Raw genomic sequence first — 22,706 nt, 5'->3', positions numbered from 1 at the left:
GAGGGAGAAATTTTGAGGGCAGGCCTTTAAAGGGAGATGCTATTTGTTTGAGACACACTTAGTGTGTGTGTGTGTGTGTGTGTTTCATTTAGAATGGAGTGCTAAACGCTGTGGTCTGAATTAGGCCAGTGTCCATTAATAATGAATATCCAAAATAGCGCTATCACAAATCAAACTCCCTGGACACACTGCAATTTAGGAGCAGTACTGAACACAGCTACATGCTGTACAGCACAGATACACACACATACACACACACACACACACACACACACACACACACACACACACTCACACGCATGCATACACATACATCAATGTGCTGAAATGTTCTGATGCAATATATGAATGCTTGAACACACAGCACATTGCGCACACACACACACACACACAAACACGCACACACATACACAGTTAAGACTCAATGGAGATTATGACACACAGGCAGTATAATGTGCTCGAAACCCCTACGAAATCTACCACAATGCCACTGATTGCTAATCAGTTCTTTGGCATTGCACACACACACACACACACACACACACACACACACACACACACGCAGAACCTGATTTTACCAAGTGAGACATGTTCCTGGGACAACATCGTTGTTGACCCTGGAACAACATTGTGATTAACCAATCAGATTTGAAGAACTAGTTTATAGATTTTGTGAAGTTTATGCTTAAAACCAGTGTTTGGTGCTTGTACATCAGTGTCATTCATCTATCATTTCCTCTGATTTTAGGGATTACTCATGGTTAAGGTTAGGTTTAGGTGTAGGGATATGGTTAAGAATATATTTTTGGAGTAAAATGTTGTTCCAGGGTCAACAAAATATGTCTTCAAAATCAGGACGTGCCACACACACACACACACACACCCGCACGCACGCACACACACACACACACACACACACACACACACACACACACACACACACACACACACACACACACTTTCTTTTCTATCATGGTGTTTTTATTTTTATTTTTTTATCTATTGATTTTATTGTTTCTATAGCTAATGGTACATTTCACCCTAGTTCTAAATCTAATCTTCACAGATTTTAAATATATATATATATATATATTTGAAATATATTTTAAATGTTATGTATCTAGTTTTATCATGTTTTTAAGCAATTTTCCATGAGAACAGTTGGCTGCCTTCCACAATATACTGTGATTTCAGGTTTTGATGTTGTGTAAAACTGGTCCTGCACATCCAGTATACTGCAACACAGCAGCTCTTTTGTGGTCACATTATAAAGATACAGTACTTTATTTGTACGAAAGATAATTATTGTCTTGGTGATTATAAATAATAAAGATGCATGCATAGCAGACGTTCTTGTAGTTGGAGTGTTTACACAACACCTCCAAGGTCCAAGTTTGGAGTTGAGAGCTGCAGGAGCAATAATGGAGACAGTGAGTAGAGGTTTGATCTCGCTGCGTGTGATCTGAACTCCACAGCAGTAGTGGGTCAGTCGGGTTAATCCAGACCCACTCACTCACTCACTCACTCCAGCTTGCCTTTTCTCTTTCTCCGTCTGTTTCTCTTTCACATTTATGTTCTTTATGTTCATGTTCTTTTCTTGTGTTGTAAATTTCATCACATTTACAAACAAAAAAATTCTGCTAAATAGTTTGGGTTTGCTAAGATTTATTTTTATTTTTTTCTCTTTCTTATGTTTACAAAGGCTGCATTTATTTGATAAAAAATACAGTATAACAGTAATGTTGTTAAATATTAAAAAAAATTAAAAGGTTTTCTATTTTAATATATTTTAAAATGAAATCCTTCACAAATTATTCTAATATGCTGATTTGCAGCATGCACAGATAAAAAATATTTTTATTACCAATCACTTTGATGAATAGAAATGAACAGCATTTATTTGAAATATAAATCTTTTAAAACATTGTAAGTCATACTGTTTTTTTCTTCATCAATTTAATGTGTTCTTGCTGAATAAAAATATTAATTTCTTAAAAAAAATAAAAAAAATTATATGAAGATTATATGAGGGAGAGTAAAACAAGGAAGGAACCAATAAGGTACAAATGTCTTAAATTAATTTTGAATCCATTTTTAAATCATTTTCATTTCAAGTTTTTAAATTCCTTGACATCAGACGCTAAAACACAGATGAGGTTGAACTGTGTGGTTGATGGAAGGGTCACAAATAAATCTCCATTTCTTGATTTATTTTCCATAACAAACTCTCTTTTGGTTGTCTTTTTTTTATGCTAATAGCTACTATATATAGTTGGTGTGCTAAACTCACATTGTGACCACAGAGCTGTGAAGTATAACAGTATAATGGAGCAGAGCTTGCATTGTGCCTCGGGCTACCTGTGTGCTTATGACAGCATTAAACTGGGCCAGAGCCAGCTGGAGACAAAACACAGACAAGTGCTGTTTGTTGTGTTTCACTGTTCATTGTGGTCATCAAGGATGCATTTATGTGATCAAAAATACAGGAAAATCTTTGATGTTGTGACTATTACTAAAATAATGTCTATTAAAGACGTCTACTAAAAACAAATCTATTACTATTGATTTATTATCAGTGCTGAAAACTGTTTTAGGAGATGGTGATACTTTTTTTCAGCATTCTTTAATGAATAAAAAGAGCATTCATTTAAAACAGCAATATTTTCTAACAATATACACTACTGTACAAAAGTTTGGGGTCTGTACTTTTTATTTTTCCTTTTTTGGAAGAAATTAAAGCTTATTACGCAAGGATGTGTTAGATTGAGTGATAGCACAGAAAAGATAAGAAAATATTTATATTTTAAACAAATGCTGTTCTTTTTAACTTTTTATTAATCAAAGGATCTTAAAAAAGTATAGCAGTTTCCAAAAAAATATTAGGCAGCACAACTGTTGCCAACATGGATAATTCTAATAATAAATCAGCATACAATGATTTCTTAAGAATCATGTGACACTTTACACTGAAGTAATGGCTGATGGAAATTAAGCTTTGATCACAAAAATAAACTATATTTTAAAGGATATTAAAAGAGAAACCATATTTTTATATTGTAATAATACTGCACTTGATAAAGTTGTGGGTTATTTTGTATTTATAGTAGAAAGAGAGAGAAAACAAAAAATGATGAGGAAATTAGTTCAAGGCAGATGAAAACTTACTGACCCTGTTGGGCCATGACTTCATGCAGTGAATGTTTTATCTGCAGTTTTATGTATCTTTTGGGTATTTCCTTTTCCAAGTGAATATGAAATCAAAACCCCGAGGGGACATAATTATTGTCTCTATTCAGATCTAAACATGCAAAAACGTCTGGGTTTTCAGGTTACTGTTAGCTAGCAGTACAACTGCTGATTTAACTCAAATTTTGTGTTATTTAAGGATATACACACTACCATTCAAAAGTTAGAAGTCAGTTCTCTTTTTTAATAATACAAGTTTTTTTTTTTTTTTTTTTGTGAAGATTATTCAATCAGTTGCCACAGTAATGTCATTGAATTATCTTCATTTGAGGGCTTATCTAGGCAAATATTAATATATGCAATTAATTATAAGTAATTCGATTAATTAATCGGCTTGTCATGTAATTACCATTTATAATCGATTGACGGTCCTAGCCCATAATTAGAATTAGCTTATATTATGCAGTGATATGGAATTGAATGGGAGATCCCCACATGCTAGTGTGCCTGAAGAGAGAGAAAAAGCACGATTGTATGGAATATACAGTATGAGTGGACGTTTGACACTACTGGTGTTGCAGCACTCCATTGTGTGTGTGTGTGTGTGTGTGAGAGAGAGAGAGAGTGAGAGAGAGAGAGAGTGATAACAGCATTGAGATCAGTCTGCTTCTCTTGACCCTGTGCTGCTGGGGCTCCTCGCTGAGATTGGTGTGAATTATATAGCGCACCATTTCCATTTCCAATACAAGAGCAGATGCACAGCACGCACCCCGGGAGGACGGACTGGAGGTTTAATTCCATGCTGTACGTTTAAGTGTGTGTGTGCGCTGCTGAATATTTAATGAGACAAAACCATAGTATGAATATTTGATGATGACATGTGTCCCATATGGAGGGTTCAAAGAGCACCACACCCACAGCTCAAGAAGTGTGTGTGTGTGTGTGTGTGTGTGTGTGAGAGAGAGAGATAATGAAGGAGGGGGTAAGTGAGGGAGATCACAGGAGTGTGTGTCTGTGTGTTAGAGATTAACGTGGATGTGATGTGTCTAAAATCTCCTCCCAGCTTCTCATATCTGTCTATATCTTTATTCTTCCCCACGTCCCTCATTCTTATCTGTCCTTTTGTTTATCAGTCTCAGCTCCTGCTATCTGTCCGTCTCTGACAGAGCTCTCTTTTAATTTGCACTTTTCTTCTGTCCATCACTTTTGTCCTCTACTGGAGTGTTTTTTTAATGCAGTTTTGTCCATTAGTGCATTATTCTTTGACTTTAATCAGCTTTAGTGTTTATTAGACACTGTGTACACTGTGTATCTGATTTTTGTAATTATCTGCATATACTATTTTCTCGTCTACTGTCAGTTTTCAGCAAATATGCATATATTTCATTAAACCAAGACTCTGAATATCTAATAAACTTTATAAACTCTAATTCCATGATTTAATTTATAACAGAGTTAAAGGTTTTATAGATTACTGGGTGCACTCATGGTTTATTTTACCAAATAAACATTTATTCTACAGATTTAGGTCTTTTTTTTCATTTTTATTCATATTCAAATTATTATATGAATATACAGCTATGGGAAATAAAATTCATTTCAGCAGCTGTTATGCATGTGATTTTACTATCTTTAAATTAATCTTTATATCTACATACAGTATCCACCAGTCTATCTTTCATTCTGTCAAATTTTGTCCATTAGTGCATAGACCTGCCAGTGTTGCAATTAAACACTTATTATTATTATTTTTCTTTAATCAACTTTAGTGTTCATTAGCCGCTAAATACGATGTCTTTCTCTCTCTCTCTTTCTAGAATGTCAGTCTGTTTCTAGTTCTTCTTAATCTGACATGCTCTCTTGATTGTATATATCAATCTGAGTCTGTGTGTTTCTCCCTGTGGACTTCAGTGCAATTACTCATATCTGAAGCAGAACACACATGCACATGCACCTATAATCACACACACAGAGACACGTTATTCCCAGCATCTGCTGTGAGAGAGAGACATTAATTAACCCCGCCCCTCTGCTTGTGACGAGCCCCTCTTCACCCCCCTGCTTTAATCCACACCTGAGCCACACACACACACACACACACTCAGTCAGTCACAGAGCTCACGTGTGTTCTCTCCAATAAGATGTGGTTGTAATGTAAGTGTCAGCTGTGTGGATGTGTGACTGGCAGCTACAACATCATCACAGTGAGCCGGGCCTGCAGTGAGGGAGCGGAGCGTTCACTCATACAGCGCAGTGAAGGATTCTGGCCTCCTTCTTCATTGGCTGATCAGAAATGTAATATGTTATAATGGTATCTTGCAGCTAATTAATATCTATCTATCTATCTATCTATCTATCTATCTATCTATCTATCTATCTATCTATCTATCTATCTATCTATCTATCTATCTATCTATCTATCTATCTATCTATCTATCTATCTGTCTGTCTATCTGTCTATCTGTAGCAGACTCAAATGGTAGAATAGTTAATTTCATTTAGATTTGACTTTTTTTGGTTTTGAATGAAGCCTTAGTATACTGTAATTATAATCAATATTTCTTTGAACTCGTCTGCCATTTTGGAATTATTATTATTTATTTATATATGTTTTTTTAGCTTGTCATAATGCTTTCTAGTATTGCCTCATCCGCAATGGATGTCATGTTGAGATGTCTTAGAAGGCAGCATTAGGCTATCTTCATATTGTGAGCATCCATATGATCCTTTAAAATGTTGTGTAGGTGGGCAAATCACTAGGTTTTGGAACAGAGCTTGAGTGTGCCAATTTTTGAATGGTGACTCGGCCTCACCACAATCTGTATCCTGCTCTCTCTATGACTCTAATTGTTACCATCTCGTCCTTTGTTCTGTTCCTTTCTGCTTCTGTCTCTCCAAACCATGTATCATTCCAAAACCCCAAATGCCATTTATATGTGTGTGTGTGTGTGTGTGTGTGTGTGTGACTGCAATTACAATCCCAGAGTTTTGGAGAGCAACCAATAAAACCAATGAGAGAGAGGGAGTCCTTTGTGACTTCTCTGATTTTATTATTGCTGCTTTATGAGATTTTTCTTACTAATGGCACATTGAGCCTCTCGTTCCCTGTGTGTGTGTGTGTATGTGTGTGATCCTGGCAGCATCGAGCATTAGAAAACAGCCTATGAGGATGTGGAAAAATCCCACCGGTACTTCATGGTGAAGGGGAGGTCATTGCATTTCTGTGTCATATTCAGATGTCAGGCAGTTTTGGAGAACATGGAGATTTTCCGAATGACCTTGGACAGTTACACAAGCTCACGGATGGGAAGATGGAAAGAGTGAATGAGATGTGTGTGTGGGTACTGAGATCAAACCTCTCTTTGTTTCTCCCCTCTGCTTTGACTGACAGTTCAAGGAAATAGTCACACCTATGACTATTAAGTGTGCACTTCCCGGGCCCTGCAGGCCATTAACTAGCAATTCAAATGTTTGCAAATACTGCACGTGTGTGTGTGTGTGTGTGCCTCCCTCGCATGCAGATTAGTTTACGTGCACATGTTTTAATTATGCTCATCTTTTTGTGTGTGTGTGTGTGAATGATTTGATTCTGTTGCTCAGTGCTTAATATATAAACAGAGGAAATGTCTTTTGACATCTTAGGAAAACATAACTGTTGTGTGCGAATATATGTTTTACTTAAAAGATGTATCTTCTTTTTTGCAGCATTGAATCTGTTGTTGACAGATGACATCTCAATCCTGCAGTTGTAAGTGTTTAAGAAGTGTGTTTGTGAGTGTGTGCGTGTGTGTGTGTGTGTGTGTGTTTCAGGGTCATACCTTGCCTCTGGCTCTTGGAACAGTAGTCAGAATTGGGCAAGTGGTAGAATGTTGAACGGATAGTAGGCGGAGCACAGGAAGAGATTCACACCTCTGGAATGTCTTTACTACTGTTTGCCTTTGGGAATATCTTCTGCACTCCGTTTTCTCTTTACGTTCCTCTCCCTCGCTCCTGCACTCCTTCAGACAGTGAGAAACAGATGGGGCTAGACAGGGTGTGAAGGCACACCTGGTTTTCATCCACTGAGAGAGTGAGAGACAACATGAGCAAAAAGAGAACAGACATGAATATACAGAGAGGGTAAAAAAAAAGTGGAAATGTTTCGTGATCTCTTTCGATTCTAGTTTACATGAGTTGGGATCCAGACATACTTTCCTAGGTCACGCTTACAGTTTAAAAGGGCATTGTGGGGCATGGGGAATATTTATTTGCTTACATGAAGAGCAGCATGTATCCTCTACTATCTGTGACATCCCACAATCCTGTGTGAGTGGAGTAAAAATGCCTGATGGAGCGGCTGAAAATAATTATAGTCACTGAACGTTTGCTTGGTTATCTCTAGCGCTCTTGAATTTCTTCTGCGTGGTCTAGGCTTGACATGGCGTGCTTGTTTAGAACTGGTTCTTAGAAGGTGCTTTCATGTTAATGCCCTGTCTGCATTCGGTTTAGGACACAGTCAACGTGTTGAACCGGTAATCCCTAAATTGGTTGCTATAGTGATTTCCCAGCAGGCTTTGTGATAAGGAGAGATATTGACTGAACCTCGACCAGAAAAAGCATGTCGTATTATGTCTTAACCTTTAGATTATTTCTGTTCATGGCTTAACGTATCCTGCTGTTTTACCTGTCAGTAAGAGTTTGTGCAGGAGAAATGTTGAGATGTACGACCTGCTGTAATGTGAGATTATTGGTTGAGTTAGGTGATCTGAGGCATAACTTACAATTGGCCAAAAATAAATAAATCATTATTTATAAAAATATCTGTCTGCTCACAATTAAAGGTCAATTAGTTCAATAATGTAAGTGCTGCATGTGCATTCATCAAATATTCTGCCCATCATGTTCAAGACGAAGGAGCGTGACGCTGTAATCCAAGTGATGATAGTAGACGTAATAGAGGAGCGGGAGGGATTTTTTTAATAAAAGTGAAAGTGAAAGTGAAAATGACGTGACATTCAGCCAAGTATGGTGACCCATACTCAGAATTTGTGTTCTGCATTTAACCCATCCGAAGTGCACACACACAGAGCAGTGAACACACACACACACACACACACACACACTGTGAACACACACCCGGAGCAGTGGGCAGCCATTTATGCTGCGGCGCCCGGGGAGCAGTTGGGGGTTCAGTGCCTTGCTCAAGGGCACCTAAGTCGTGGTATTGAGGGTGGAGAGAGCACTGTATATGCACTCACCCCACCCACAATTCCTGCCGGCCCGAGGCTCAAACTCACAACCCTTCGATTGGGAGTCCAACTCTTTAACCATTAGGCCATGACTTAGGTAATTTAAGGTAATTTAAGGTAATTTAAGGTCGTTTAAGGTAATTTAAGGTAATTTTGTTTTTGTAATGTATTATCACGGGCTGTAATAAAACAAAAAAAACAAAAAAAAAACAAATAGGCTTATGGTAATATATACAGTATATACATTTGGTTTGAATATATTTTATTAGGCTATGTGACTGTTACAGCTCCCCTTTGAAGCTCTTGTGTTCTTTTCCTTTTCCATCTCTCTAATCCGATTCTGGAGATGAGTATTGTTCCCACTTTGATTTTTGTAAAATATTTTTTTTTTAATGTTTTTACTTTTTAGATAAAAGAGTAATTTCAGTTTAGTATGTTCCAGACTCATTTATTGTTAATAAATAATTTATATTAAATATTATTGATGATGATAAATCATCAACAAATATTGGGCTTGTTTTTGAAGCTTCGGTTGCTTATTTGTCTCGCGAGAGTTAGCAACAGTGATTCTGACGGCATCCATTCACCACAGAGGATCCATCGGTGAGCAGATGGTGTAATGCTACATTTCTCTGTTCCAATGAAGAAACAAACTCATCAACATCTGAGTAAATTTTCAGCATTTTTTTTTATTTTTGGGTGCCATGGTTCCAACAATTCAAAGCTTGAGTGACTTTACAGACATGGTGCTCTGAACTCAAGCATCTTTTGCAGCTCTTTCGGGTTTCAATTTTCAGCATACCATTAAATATTTGATCTTCATTTAATGTTAATAGCATGCACTGCACAGTGGAATATACATCTTTGTTTGGTTTTTAAGTGTTCATATTTCAGAATCTGTCTCATATCATATCAAATCAAGTAGCAGTGCTTGTTTTTCAGGCTATGGAAGCAGCTTAATAAGATGAATAGAGAAAATAAATGAATACTGAAAGTGCATTCATGTCTGGTCTTGTATCTGAGTCTGTTCACTATACACTTAATATCGGAGCATTTCTGAATGTGCATCTGCTTAGTTCTTGTGATGAAGACTTGACATTCATCTCCTGCTGTCTGTAATTTCTAAACATGTTATATTATGCATGATTGAAGATTGCACATGCATTATACACATTCCCCATCTGCATATGTAAATACTAATGTGGCAAGACAAATGCATATGTATTCTTTGTGTGTGGATCAGAATCTGCGTATTTATGTTATTACTTGTGTGATAATCTACTCCTGTGTATGTAGATTTATGGTTGTGTTGGATATTTGACCACTTGATTTAGATTTTTAGTGTTTTTTATTAATATATTAAAGTTGCATGCAGAATAAATCTCTCTCTCTCTCTCTCTCTCTCTGTGTGTGTGTGTGTTTAAAATTGCAATTGTGCAGCAGCATAAGTGTGTTGTTATGTGTAGACCAGGTCTTAAATAGTCAGCGAGGTTGCACTCCACTTGATGGGTTAGTGAAGCCACCACAGGATCCACAATGAAGATGCAGCTTGTATTGTGATGGAGCAGGAAATAGTGGTTTCAGGTTCAGGCAGTTTGTGTTTAGAGACAGAAAATTACATAGAACAGAAACACTTGAAGAAGCAAAATATGACTAATATTTTGTATTTAACATGTTATCTTTCTCTCTTTTTATCTCCCTGTCCACTTTTACAAATTAAATGATTTGAACATGTTTTGGTTTTGGTCATAAACATTTTTCCTTGAAAATGTTTCATTCACCAGTGGTTTGTATTGCTCTTTTGAATTGACTCAATGTAGTTAGTTTCTTTATATTAGCTGTGTAGTGAAGTGACATACAGCCAAGTATGGTGAGCCATACTCAGAATTCGTGCTCTGCATTTAACCCATCCAAAGTGCACACACACAGCAGTAAACACACACACCATGAACACACACACCCGGAGCAGTGGGCAGCCATTGATGCTGCGGCACCCGGGGAGCAGTTCGGTGCCTTGCTCAAGGGCACCTAAGGGTGCACTCACACTAGCCAGTTTGAACCGTGCCTGAGTGCGTTTGACCACCAAAGCGCGGTTCGTTTAACTAGTGTGAGTGCTCCGAACCGTGCCCGGGCGCGGCTCGATTAGCTGGCCCTGGCCCGCTTGGAGGAGGTGGGCCAGAGCACGGTTCAGTTGGACTCGGGCGCGGTTCGCATGCAGTGTGAGCGCTAACCATACTGGAGCACGGAAAAGGACGCGTTGCGTTGCGGTTATGCGACGCTCCAAAACCAACATGGCAGGGAAAGGGTCGCTTTGGTCTACGGCAGAGGTGCAAAACGCATAAAAACTAAAAACTGCAAAGTCCTTGCTGCACTTCAGCTGGTACCTTGCAAACATCCTCATACGAGCAGCACGATTACGTGAAAATTTTCGCGCCACTAAGGCGACACATCTGTTTAACAACAGGCTGTGAGAGGGCTGTGAGAGGGCTGTGGACCACCGTGGACCAAACGACACAAAATTATCCACAAAGAAAACAGAGCGATGGACTCCATTGTGTTCAGAGAGCGCCGCTCTTCCTGTTTATCCCGAAACCGTCGCACCATAATGACGTAAGCGTGCTCCGGCACGAATACTGAAATGCTATATGTGAGTGCAGGCCAGAGTGGGAGTGGGGAGGGGGGACAATCGTACTCCGGCCTGGTTCATGGCAACCGTGCCTAGTGTGAGTACACCCTAAGGCACGGTCTTGCCAGCCCGAGACTCGAACCCACTACCCTAGGCTTAGGAGTCAAACTCTCTAAACACTAGGCCACGACTTCCCCAAAGCTTAGCTACATGACAAAATTGTACTTTTTGGGTGGAGTATCCCTTTAAGGTAGTTAAACTTTTAGTCAAAAATAGTTAGCTTGGCTAGAGTTTAACTACTTTAAATTACAGCTACAGTGCAATTCAAAATAGTTTAAACACTAGTTAGCTATGCACTATAGCTACAAACAAAATGCAGCAAACCACATTTAAGCTATTCAAAGTGGTAGTGTCTTTAAATATGTTACCATCCGATTATATAATTTATTTAATTGACTTTAAACACGGGATGGTCTAAATATTTTAGAAAGTACTGATCTACTGGGATTTTCACACATAACCTTCTGGGGATTACAGAGAATGGATAGAAAAAGAGAAAATATCTAATGAGCATCAGAGGAGAATGGCCAGACTGGTTTGAGCTGATAGAATGTCATCAGTAACTCAAATAACCACTTCAACAACCAAGGTATGCAGAAGAGCATCTCTGAACGCACAACACATCGAACCCTGAAGCAGATGGGCTACAGCAGCAGAAGACCACCCCGGGTGCTGCTCCTGTCAGCTAAGAACAGGAAACAGAGGATACAACTCACACAGGCTCACCAAAACGAGACAATAGAAGACTGGAAAAAGATTGCCCGGTCTGATGAGTCTTGATTTCTGCTGCAACATTCAGATGGTTGGGCCAGAATCTAATTTATCCAGTCTTGTATCAACAGTTCAAGATGGTCAAGATGGTTTAAACATTAAACTTAAACAATTAACATTAAATAAACATAAAAAACAACCAATTGATAAAGCTGAGCTAAAAATACAGTACAACAATGAATAGCAACATTAAGCTAAATATTTTATTTAAAAATAACTTATTGATTTAATCTGAGAATCAATTATTTAGATGAATCATTCAGAAGATCCGATTCACTTTAATGAATCCACCTTTCCAGAGTGTTTCTGGTGATTTCCTTTAGCTTTAAAGCTCTTTCGATTGCAAAGCTGTGCAATTCAATATGACAATAGACAATGTTGTTGGATTTTGTCTCGCTAGACTTTAGAAAAGTTTTGAAATTAACTGGGAAAAAGGCTAAGCAACTGAGGTAATAGCTGGGTCATTATACGAAAACGTGCCATTTTGTGTCCCTCAGGAAAAAAAAGCTCTGTAAATCTTAATAAAACATAAAAGAAATAGAATATTTTATATTTTAGTTTCCATAATGTCTCATAATATAAGAATAAATTATTTTCTGTTTCTTTGGTTTTTAAAGGATTTTAATCACATTTTTGTACAAAGCATCTTGAAGAAATGTTGAAAATGGCCTGTCCCTCAGTAAGATTTTTCTACTTCTACTTGCTATCGAGGCCAAAAAAGTCAAACTATCATAAAAAAACATATACTTGTATAAAGCCTTAAGTGTCAGTTCATTAGTCATAAATGGATTTTATTCTTAACGTGTCAAATAAAATAAAAAAACACACAATTTAGTCGGGTCCCTAGGTTCTCGTCAACCCTGTTACTTTTTATAAAAACACCTCTTTAAAGATAATGGACTGTTCCAAAAGTTGCATCAGTTCCAGGAAGTGACATTATCTGACTTTCATGAAGTTGATGGTAGAAGACAAGTAAGTGTTCTCTTCTTTTTAATGAATTTTCTTTGAGGTTATGTAATGTCTGAAAGACAGGGACACGCTCATTGTGTCAGCCCTGTTACCAGAAAAGCATATGTTAAAAAGTTTTTTGTACATATTTAAAAATGTACATATATGATAATATTTAAGCCTCTCATTAAGGCACGTAATGTAGTGTCATTACCTATACCTCATGGCTAGTAATGGCCGGCAATAACCTTTTTCGTCAACCCTGTTACCGTCAACCCTGTAACCATTCCAGGGTAAGAGGGTTGACCCAAGTACGCTTTTGTGTGTCTTACCCATGTTGTATACACAAGAAGGGTTAAATCAAGGGCAACTGGACTAGGTACGTCCATATTTGAAGCTATTGCCTCTCATCCAAGGGGTTTCTTCATTTCTAAATGACTGATGGGGAGTGCCAGGCATTTAACCTCTGTGGGGTTGTCACCCCTGAGCCAACCCTTCTTGGATAACTATGACCTGGATGACTGAGAATTTTAACAGACATACTTTTCTTACAAATAGTATACATAATATACATGTTTTTACACTTTTTATCCCTAAAAATCATGTTTTTTTATTTATTCTACTGATAGATAGGCTAAAATATGTTGAGGTTACTGATCTATACTGATACACACAAGTGCATTGGGTTTTATAAATGTGCTTTATAAATCAAAAGTCATTATTTTTTTTATTATGAGAAGTCAATAAATTAACAAGCTTTTCAGTTTGCATTTGGGATACTCTCCATACATGCACTCCATCCAAATAGTTTGAAAAAGTTTTCTTGTCAAAAAATAAATCAAGCTTGTGTGACTTGTATGATTATTTGATGGCATGTGAACTACTTACATTTACAGTATGCTACACAATCATAAATAATCAGGGCTGGGGTGTAACAAAATACATGTAACAGCGTTACGTATGTAAAATACAAAATATGAGTAACTGTATTTCGTTAAAATTACATTTTAAATAAGGGGTAATCAGATTACAGTAACATCTGAAAACTATTTTAGATTACCAGTGATTACTTTTATTTTGATGTAATTTATTAATTTAATATTTAAGTTTGGGGATTTCAAACAATACCGCGACTGATTTTTTCCCGTTACAAGCACATAACGACACAAACATTCTCCTAGAAATCACACTATGCATTCAGTCAACAGATCCATACGAAGCATGCATAAAATAAAGGTTTATGAAGTCAAACAATAGCTTTATGTGGTTTACAGATGAACTTCTTTATTCATTCGAAATGTTCAGTATCATCTTTGGCTCGGTAATGCAAGTTCACGATCCAATTCGTGAACAGATCTTGAATCTTTTAAAATAATAATTTCCTTTATTTATTTATTTAATGAAACCAGTGTGGAAACCAATGCTTCACTAACGGGATAGATCTGGGTCAGGGTATATTCTGGCAAACCGTTTACCAATCAAGTTTCTCAATTGGCAAAGCAAACTGTGGTACACGCCACTACCAACACAGAATGGGTAAATCTGTGTTTTCTCAGCACAATATCATAGAAAGTATGAGGTTTGAGAAGTAGAAGGCGGGGCAACAGTTAAAACATTTTAAAGTTAAAGTTCATGCAAACAGATAAGTTTCGGTTTTTCATCATTTTTATGCTAAAATATCTCAATAGAGCCGTCTACATAATATGCTGATTAGTCATGTTGAATTAAAGGTTTATGAATGTCCAATTAAGACTCCATTACAACCATAATTGTAACTCAAACAAGCAGTATAATCAATACGGTAGCTGTTGTCAACCCTGTAACTGATGTGTCAACCCTGTTACTTGTATAATATTCTAATATAACTTAAAAAATGTAAATAAAAATGTAATCAATTAATTGTAAATGTTTAGTAAGAGAGGCTAATAATCCACTCAAAATTGAATTGAGGTGTTTAATTTTTGTTTCCATACACTTTTCTTAAAACAGAAGATGCTGGGAGAGTGTAATTTGGAAATGAACGTATTCATCCCCTTAAAAAAATAAAACTTTCAATATTCTCAATTCACAAACACTCTTAATGTAACAAGGGGGAGTATATCTTCCACAGTATATCAGATTTGTTCTATACATGTATTTAAAACCTTTTCAAAAAGTAATTAATATGTTGGTAACAGGGTTGACCAAAAACACACATTTAAATTAGTTAAATGAAAAAAATGAAAAAAATAAGATAGCCTGAGATGGCACGGCACATTTTCCTGAGAGGTAAGGATCTACTTAATCCAAAAAGGGGCTTAAAGATTTTCAAAACAGAAATTTGAAAATCAAACATTAAAAGTGGGAAATGGCACGTTTTCGTATAATGACCCAGCTACTGTTTGCTACCTGTTTATGAGCCACTTGTATTTTGTGAATTAGTAGCTAATTTCAAATTGGACTGGATCTTTTGTGTCCCTCAGACATATATCATCACATTTTTGGCAGGAAAATGGAGAGAGACAGAGAGCGAACATTAAATAAAGATGTGGGCTGATGTGATGTACATGACAAAATAAAATAAATGGAAGCCAAAGGTGAATGTACTGTATAAAAGAAAAAAAGAAAAGAAAGAGAGGGCAATTTAGGGTATAGGTGAAAGGAGAGGTAAAATAGTATAAGTGCGGGTTCATTATCTCCATTAGCACCTGCAAGGATAACAAGGCTGTCTCTTCGTTACCATGGTGATGGCTTGTCACACAAAACACACACACCAAACTAAACTGAAACCCCATGTACACCCCACCACTTCACACCACAGGTAATGAAAATACAGAAACACACACCACCATTCAGTTTGCACTTTAACATGCTACATTTTCAGTGTAAGTGTGTGTTCTAGTTGTGCCATAATTAAGTCTGTCTGAGTTGATCAATAGACAGCGATCACTTCTTTATGTGTGTGTTACCCCTTATTTTATTCACCTCCACGTCTATGCCATCCTTAAAATCACATCAGCTGATACATACAGCAGAGTCCTGCACAGTCAATTCCTGTTTGGTGGGATCTAGCAGGATTGAGGACTGTGTATGCGTGTGTGTGTGTGTGTGTAAGGGAGTCAGCGTGTGTTTTATCTCTTGTAGTTAATGACTGCAGCAGAGCTCTACAGATATTGCTTGTGTTGAGTGATCTGTGATTGTCTCCGACCGCTAGCCATTTATCAGAGCTATATGAGAGAGAAATAGACTGCAGAGAGAGAGAGAGAGAGAGAGAGAGAGAGAGAGAGAGAGACTCCAGATTAGTGATGGCAGAGGTAAGGATGAAGTTAAAAAGAAGTCTAAATTCATTTCGTCACTGTCCTGTCTGTGTGTGAGTGCATCAGTGGCTGCTTCTGTGGCATCGGGATTGTGATGTTGTGCACAAATACATAGCGCTTTTCTGTGACATAATAGTGAGATTTGGGTCCCTTGCAGATGGACCGATACACAGACACACAGCAGGCCTGCTTAATAATTAACAAGGCAAATCTATTATATGAATATTTAATTAGAATCGTTCTTGCACTGTCCTGATACAGGAGTGCAAGGCTGAGGGAATGTCTGAGTGTGGGACTGTATGTAGTGCACATGAGGTACACTGTGTGTTTATGTGGCTGTGTAACACTGATATGTTCTGACATGTTAATCACAGTTGGGAATTGGAGAGTGTGTGTATTTTATTTTATTTTATTTTATTAACAATTATAATACCAAATTTAGTAAACATGTTGATGACATTGAATTAATCACTAAATTATTAAATATTAAGAATATTTTTTATTTTTATTTTACATATATAACACCAAATTTAGTAAATGCATTCATGACATTAAAATGAAGAATTAAATGCATGCATGGACTTTGATGGTCTAATTCATATTTTTATTTTGGCAGTTAGTTGCATATGAATTTATATTTAATTTTGCGTTTTAATTTTCCAATGAAACCACTTCAATCCGACAGATCGAGAAGGAGAATGATGAGAGGGAGGAGAAACAGCGTGTGAGTGCTTGTGTGTGTGCAGTGATGTTTTCATTCCCATGCCACTTTCTCTGTTCCAATATCTGTGAGAATTAGAAACTCTTACAACTCTCTCTTTCTCTCTTTCTGCACTGACAGCTCAATGTCAACAGTGACCCAGAGCGAGGGAGGAGAAGCAGAGGTGGAGAAGAAGAGGGGTAGCTAGGGAACAGTATGAGTGAAGGAGAAAGGTGAGCAGCCATTAATAACACTACTGTGTTACTTTTGAGCAGTAAAGGATTGCATTTATCAAAGCAGAGTTTGAAGAGGGGAAATATGAAAGATGGAGCAACAGAGTGAGGATAAGGGAAGTGACTTAATAATTGCATTCTGGTAGGTCAGACATGTATTGCATGTATTTCATATCGAACACATGCTTACATAATTTTTTGGGCCAGATTTATAACCATGTACATATAGTTTATAGCAAACAAACACTCTCAGGTGAAAAATGGCTTTGTGAATTATTCAATCAAGGAAAGTCACTTGATGACAATTCACAATTTCAAGGTATGTATCTGCCATTGTAGATCAGAGCTCCCACATTTTCTGCCATCAAGTCACATTTTCAACCAAAGATATGGTTTATGTGTATTTACCATGGCCTCTCGGCACCTGTATCTCACCATTTCAGATGTGTGCGTTTATGTACGTGACATGGAAATTAACATCTTTATCCCGAGACACAATGATTGCAGCCTTGTCACATGACACATGACGTAACCAATCAGCATCCTGCTGCAAACAACTGCCATCTTGAAGTATGTCTGTGTGTCGTGGACAGTGTTTGATTTGAATTTGAATTTAAAATATCACCCTCATTACGACTTCCATTATCTAATCAATTATTCATGAGTTAGGCAAATGGCTTAGATGCTCAACGAACATTCGACGAGGGCGATTGGCCTTGAACTTGATTTTCGCTTGATTTCGCATTTTGCATTATTCTCTCCCTGTAGGTTTTTTTTTTTTTTTTTTTTTTTTTGCTGTGTTTCCACTGTCTCTCTTCAGAAATTTCTTTCTACAAAATGAAAAGTGCATGAGAGTCCCAGGGGTGTGCTTTCCCCAGCTTTCAGAAACTTATTCCGTGCCACGTTCAGTCAAGAAAAAGCGACTGAAATGGGTAAAGAAGGAGAGACAGAGGTAGAGAGAGAGATTGGAGAAGGAAATCAGGGTATGTGCAACACAGAGCAATGGATGACAGCAAAACAGAAGGGAAGATGGAGGGTTGGCAGATGGAGGGATATGAGAGCTTTGGGACTATGAGAGAGAGAGAGGGAGAGGGAGAGAGAGAGAGAAAATATGCCAACCAGAAGTATCATCCCCATTCAAATTGAGGGGACAAATGCAAAGTGGTTTATAAATGCAATGCAATTCATGCAGTATATATAACTGATAATTTAGTTGCCCAATTATTGTAGGTAAAGTGTGTTTATTTAGTACATTGTGGCAAAAATATCATTGCAGATTTGCATTTGCAGAATTTGTGCTTGGTTTATTTAAAAAATGGCGGTTCTGGGCCATGACTGCTTGCTGTCTGGGTCGTCAGAGAGGCTACCAAAGCCCCTTTCACACTGCACGTCGGACCCGGCATATTGCCGGAACATTGCCGGATCGCCCTCTGTGTGAAAGCAACCATGTCCCGGTAATGGTTCCGGCATTGAACCCGGGTCGGGGACCTAGTAACATTGCCGGGTTCAACCCGGGACGAGCGCTGTGTGAACAGAAACCAGATCATATGCCGTGTCGAAGTGATGACGTGCGATATCGCGCAACTCTTTTACCGGCTGTTTGGAAGGAAGATTAACGTTCGCGACAAAAAAATATGTGCAAACTGTAATGAAGCAGAGATCAGTTAGTTCCTCACTTTCCGCGCTGACGCCGAGATCGTTCGCTTGCTTCAGTGAAAGTATAACGTGCCTAACGTTGTCGACTCGTACATTACACGTCACACCCTGATGTCATGTGTCATTACAGGATCTTTACGGGTCGTGTGTGAGCACGCGCATATCCCGGGTAATCACTGGCAGTGTCTAAATCTAGTGACCCGGGAACAATTGCCGGAACACTTTGCCCGTGTATTTGCCGGAATGGCAGTGTGAAAGGGGCTCAAGAGGCCTACAGCAACTCTGAAGCAGTTGTAGTAATTAATGACAAAGAGTGGTCATTTATGTGCAAATGTAGCTTATATTGGAGCGTTGCTGGAAAAAGCCACACCTCAAGAAAGGCCACATGCAGACTTGACAGAGCTTTGCAAAAACACCTTTAAGATTCTGAGGCAGATGAGACTAAAATTGAATTATTTAGCCTCCACACAAAATTGTCTGACAGAAATCCAATACAGTTGCTCAACCAAATAACACCATTGCTACAGTAAAGCATGGAGGCTGATACTGATATCGTGTGATAGTGATAACTGGACGAATGACTCCTGAAAATTCAGCTTTGCCATCTCAGGAGAAAATTACATTATAAAATATATTCAAACAAAGTTTAGTTATGTTTAATTAAGTTATTTTTTTAATCGTAGTGTATACTTCTAAACATTGACACAGTTCACTTTCAGCAAATACATTTAAAATGTCAAATTCTTCTTCTTGCCGGAAAAGACACCAAAAGTGTTGAAAAATACTTCTGCAGTTTTGTCCAGATGCTCTCAGGATGTTCCTCTCACTAAGGCCAATGGGCTAGCAAATGTGATCAAATGAGCCTTTTGATATTCACATTTTCTGATTCAGTAAAAAATGTCAACACGGGAAAGAAAAACACACTCATGATGCGATTTCATGGGGTCTTTAGAAAGTGAGCCAGGACTGCCTCTGGTGTCCCCTCAGAAATAACAGGTGCGTGACATTCCCGATGACCACAGCATCTCATCATATGGTGACGGTCCAATGCAGAGAATGGACAAATGGACAGAGAAAAGAGCGCTCTTTAGGAATACCTCATTCAACATGACAGCTTTCCAAAAGGAAATTATATTTAAATAAAATATATTTTTCTTTCCCGCTCAGCCTCAGGAAGATAAATAAGGTAATGTAATGAGAAAAGTTTGTGCAGGGGAAGAAAATCCATTGAGTCTGTATATTACTGGCCAAAAATTACAGCCGTTAAAACACCAAGCTCTTTACTCCAGCCCCCCTTCACCAGCCATCCTCTGCCTGAGCAAAGATAAACACAGGGCCAAGATGGAAGGTAAAAAAATCCAAATGAAACAAATAACCTCTTATTTTCATTTCATTCAACCCTCCCCAAACTCACTCCTGCTCTTCCTTTCTCTCTTTCTGCTCTGTGTAATGGTTATTTGCCTGGTGGAAAGGCTACAGTGTTCTCAAAGAGGAGAAAAGAAACTCTCCATTTGTAAGAAAGAAAAAAAGAAAGGGAGAGTGGTGTGGATGGTAGAGGGGGATCCATTTTCATCCCCATCGACACAGATCCCCTTCCCCTGGCTACAATAAAAGAAAAAAGACAGAAAAAGAGAAGGGGGGAAAGAGATACAGGAGGGGTGAAAAAGAGAATTACATGTCAATATTTGTTCCCTTTGGCTCCTCGGATGAGGGCTGATACATTACCTAGAACCTCTCCCTGTAAACCAATTCAATAACGACGAGATTTGCCGAGGATCACAGTGACTCAGGGGGCAGCATGGAGAAACAAAAAGAAATAGATGTGAACAAGTGGAGACTGAGAGGAGTTGAAACTGGCTTAAGTGAGCCAGAAAGAAAAAAGAGAGGGTCATAGCTACTAAAATCACTTCTGCAACCAAAGAGATAGGCAACATTAAAGTGCTTTGTTTCTGCTATACCAAATGTTTAGATAAACAAGCGAAAGCACTTGCATAATTACTCATTTATACTAGTGATTATGAGAAGTTGTTGCCTAGTCGAATCAGTGTTTATATGTAAATTATTCATCATCACATTAATCTTGGAGGCCTCAGGGTGGTTTGCAAGAACATTCATGTTAGAAGTCTATTAGAAGTTCAGCATGTACTGTACATTTATTTTACTGTTACAGGTTACCTTGCAGAAGACAAGGAGTTTCACAAATGAAACTCCAAGCTGCACTTTGTGGAGAAATTATTCATGTGATCCAAGCCTAGTCAACACCAAAAATGATTCAATGTTTGGCTGAATGCTTTTTAACTACACCATGTACAATCAGAAAGCATCTTTCTCATAAAAAATAAATAAATCAATTAATCAATTTTAAAACAATTTTTTTTTTATCAATGTTACATATATCAATTAGTAGCCTGTATTTGTATTAAACATTTTATTATAGGTGATTTTTTTCTGAATGCTCTAATGCTAACGGAAGTAGTGTTTACTTAATCAAAAATACAGTAAAAAAAAAACGTTTATGCATTATAACAATTCAAAATAATTCAGAGGTATTTTTGATCTTAATATTTTTTAAAATGTAATTTGTTCCTGTAATAGCCAAGGCAATTTTCAGAAGCCATTACTCCAGTTATCAGTGTCACAAGATCCTTCAGAATTCATTCTAATATGCTGATTTGCTGCTCAAGAAATATTCCTTATCATTTTCAGTGTTGAAAACAGTTGTGCTGCCTATTTTATTTTTTTTCTTTGTTTGAGCCATGATTTTTTTTTTTCAGGATTTGCTGATGAATAGCAAGTTCAAACTAATATCATTTATTTGAATGATGAACATTGAGCATTGAAGCATGTTTCCGCCACAAAAAAAGGTATTTTTGCTCTAACCTTTATCTCACAATTGCATGTTTCATTTTTTTTGGTCAGAGGCTGAAAGTGGCTTCCATAGAAAGGGGCTTCCAGTCAAGCCCTATCATAGAAAAATACACAACTCCCATGATGAACAGGTTCTGTGCAGACTGTGTAGGAGAAGTATCAGCTCCTGTAAGAGAGCCATTACTTTAACGACTGATGAACCTAAAGATATATGATGGCTTCTGTGCTGGCACGCTCAAGTTAAATATGTTGTTTGTGGGTCTCATATGGTCTTGTATTAATCCAGATGGCTTCCGAAATAAGACTGTGATGCTTTAGAAATGCTAAATGAGCGTTGTCTTCGCACATTTAGTTTGATTAATAGTGTTGTTATTGAGTCTGTGGCCGGTGTCAGACTCAGGTGGAAAGGTCGTGATCCTGTCTCCTACCTTCATCACCTGTCCATCAGACACAAAGTAGACTGGGACTGGCTGGGTTGGGTTGTCCATCAGCCTTAGTGGGAGGGTCATGGATAATGAGAGCATCCCATCTGGCCACGAAGGCGACATCACGGCGAGCTGATTGGGGTGAAAGACCAAGTACGCCCACTCTTCAGTCCAAAGATATATAAAGCAAAACTCTGGCGAGTGCATATGTCTGTGTGGCATGATATGTTGTTTGAGGGAGACAGATGGGATCCACTCACTTACACTCACACTGATGCTCACCCATGCCAGCCTCTGCCCCTTTTCATCCTAAGCTCCCCATGATTCTGGCAAGGTCATGACCTCTATAACCTTTGACTTTAAAAGACTGGACAAGCATATGGAGGTTATTCGGGGGAAATAAAGTTTTGTGCTCACACACACCACGGTTATCTCATTTTCTATTAAACCCTCACTCCCATCACGATTCAGTGTTGCCCGCTCTCATAAACATCTCATCAGTCGGCAGAGATCAACAGCAGTTAACTCCATCCCGTTTTGAGCGCCTGTAGCGGATCCAGGGGCCCGTGGGCAAACGCTGCACTGTCCTCACCTGTGCGCATTAACATTCTAATGCTACCCGTATTGATGTCTGCATTCATTAAGACAGGAGTGCTCAGGCCTGCCATGTGCGCGTGATACATGAACGCCAATCTGTCATACAGAGTAA

The sequence above is a fragment of the Carassius gibelio genome, chromosome A7 (genome assembly GCF_023724105.1).
Source record: "Carassius gibelio isolate Cgi1373 ecotype wild population from Czech Republic chromosome A7, carGib1.2-hapl.c, whole genome shotgun sequence".
NCBI classification, from domain to species: Eukaryota; Metazoa; Chordata; class Actinopteri; order Cypriniformes; family Cyprinidae; genus Carassius; species Carassius gibelio.
This window is presented reverse-complemented; position numbering follows the sequence as displayed.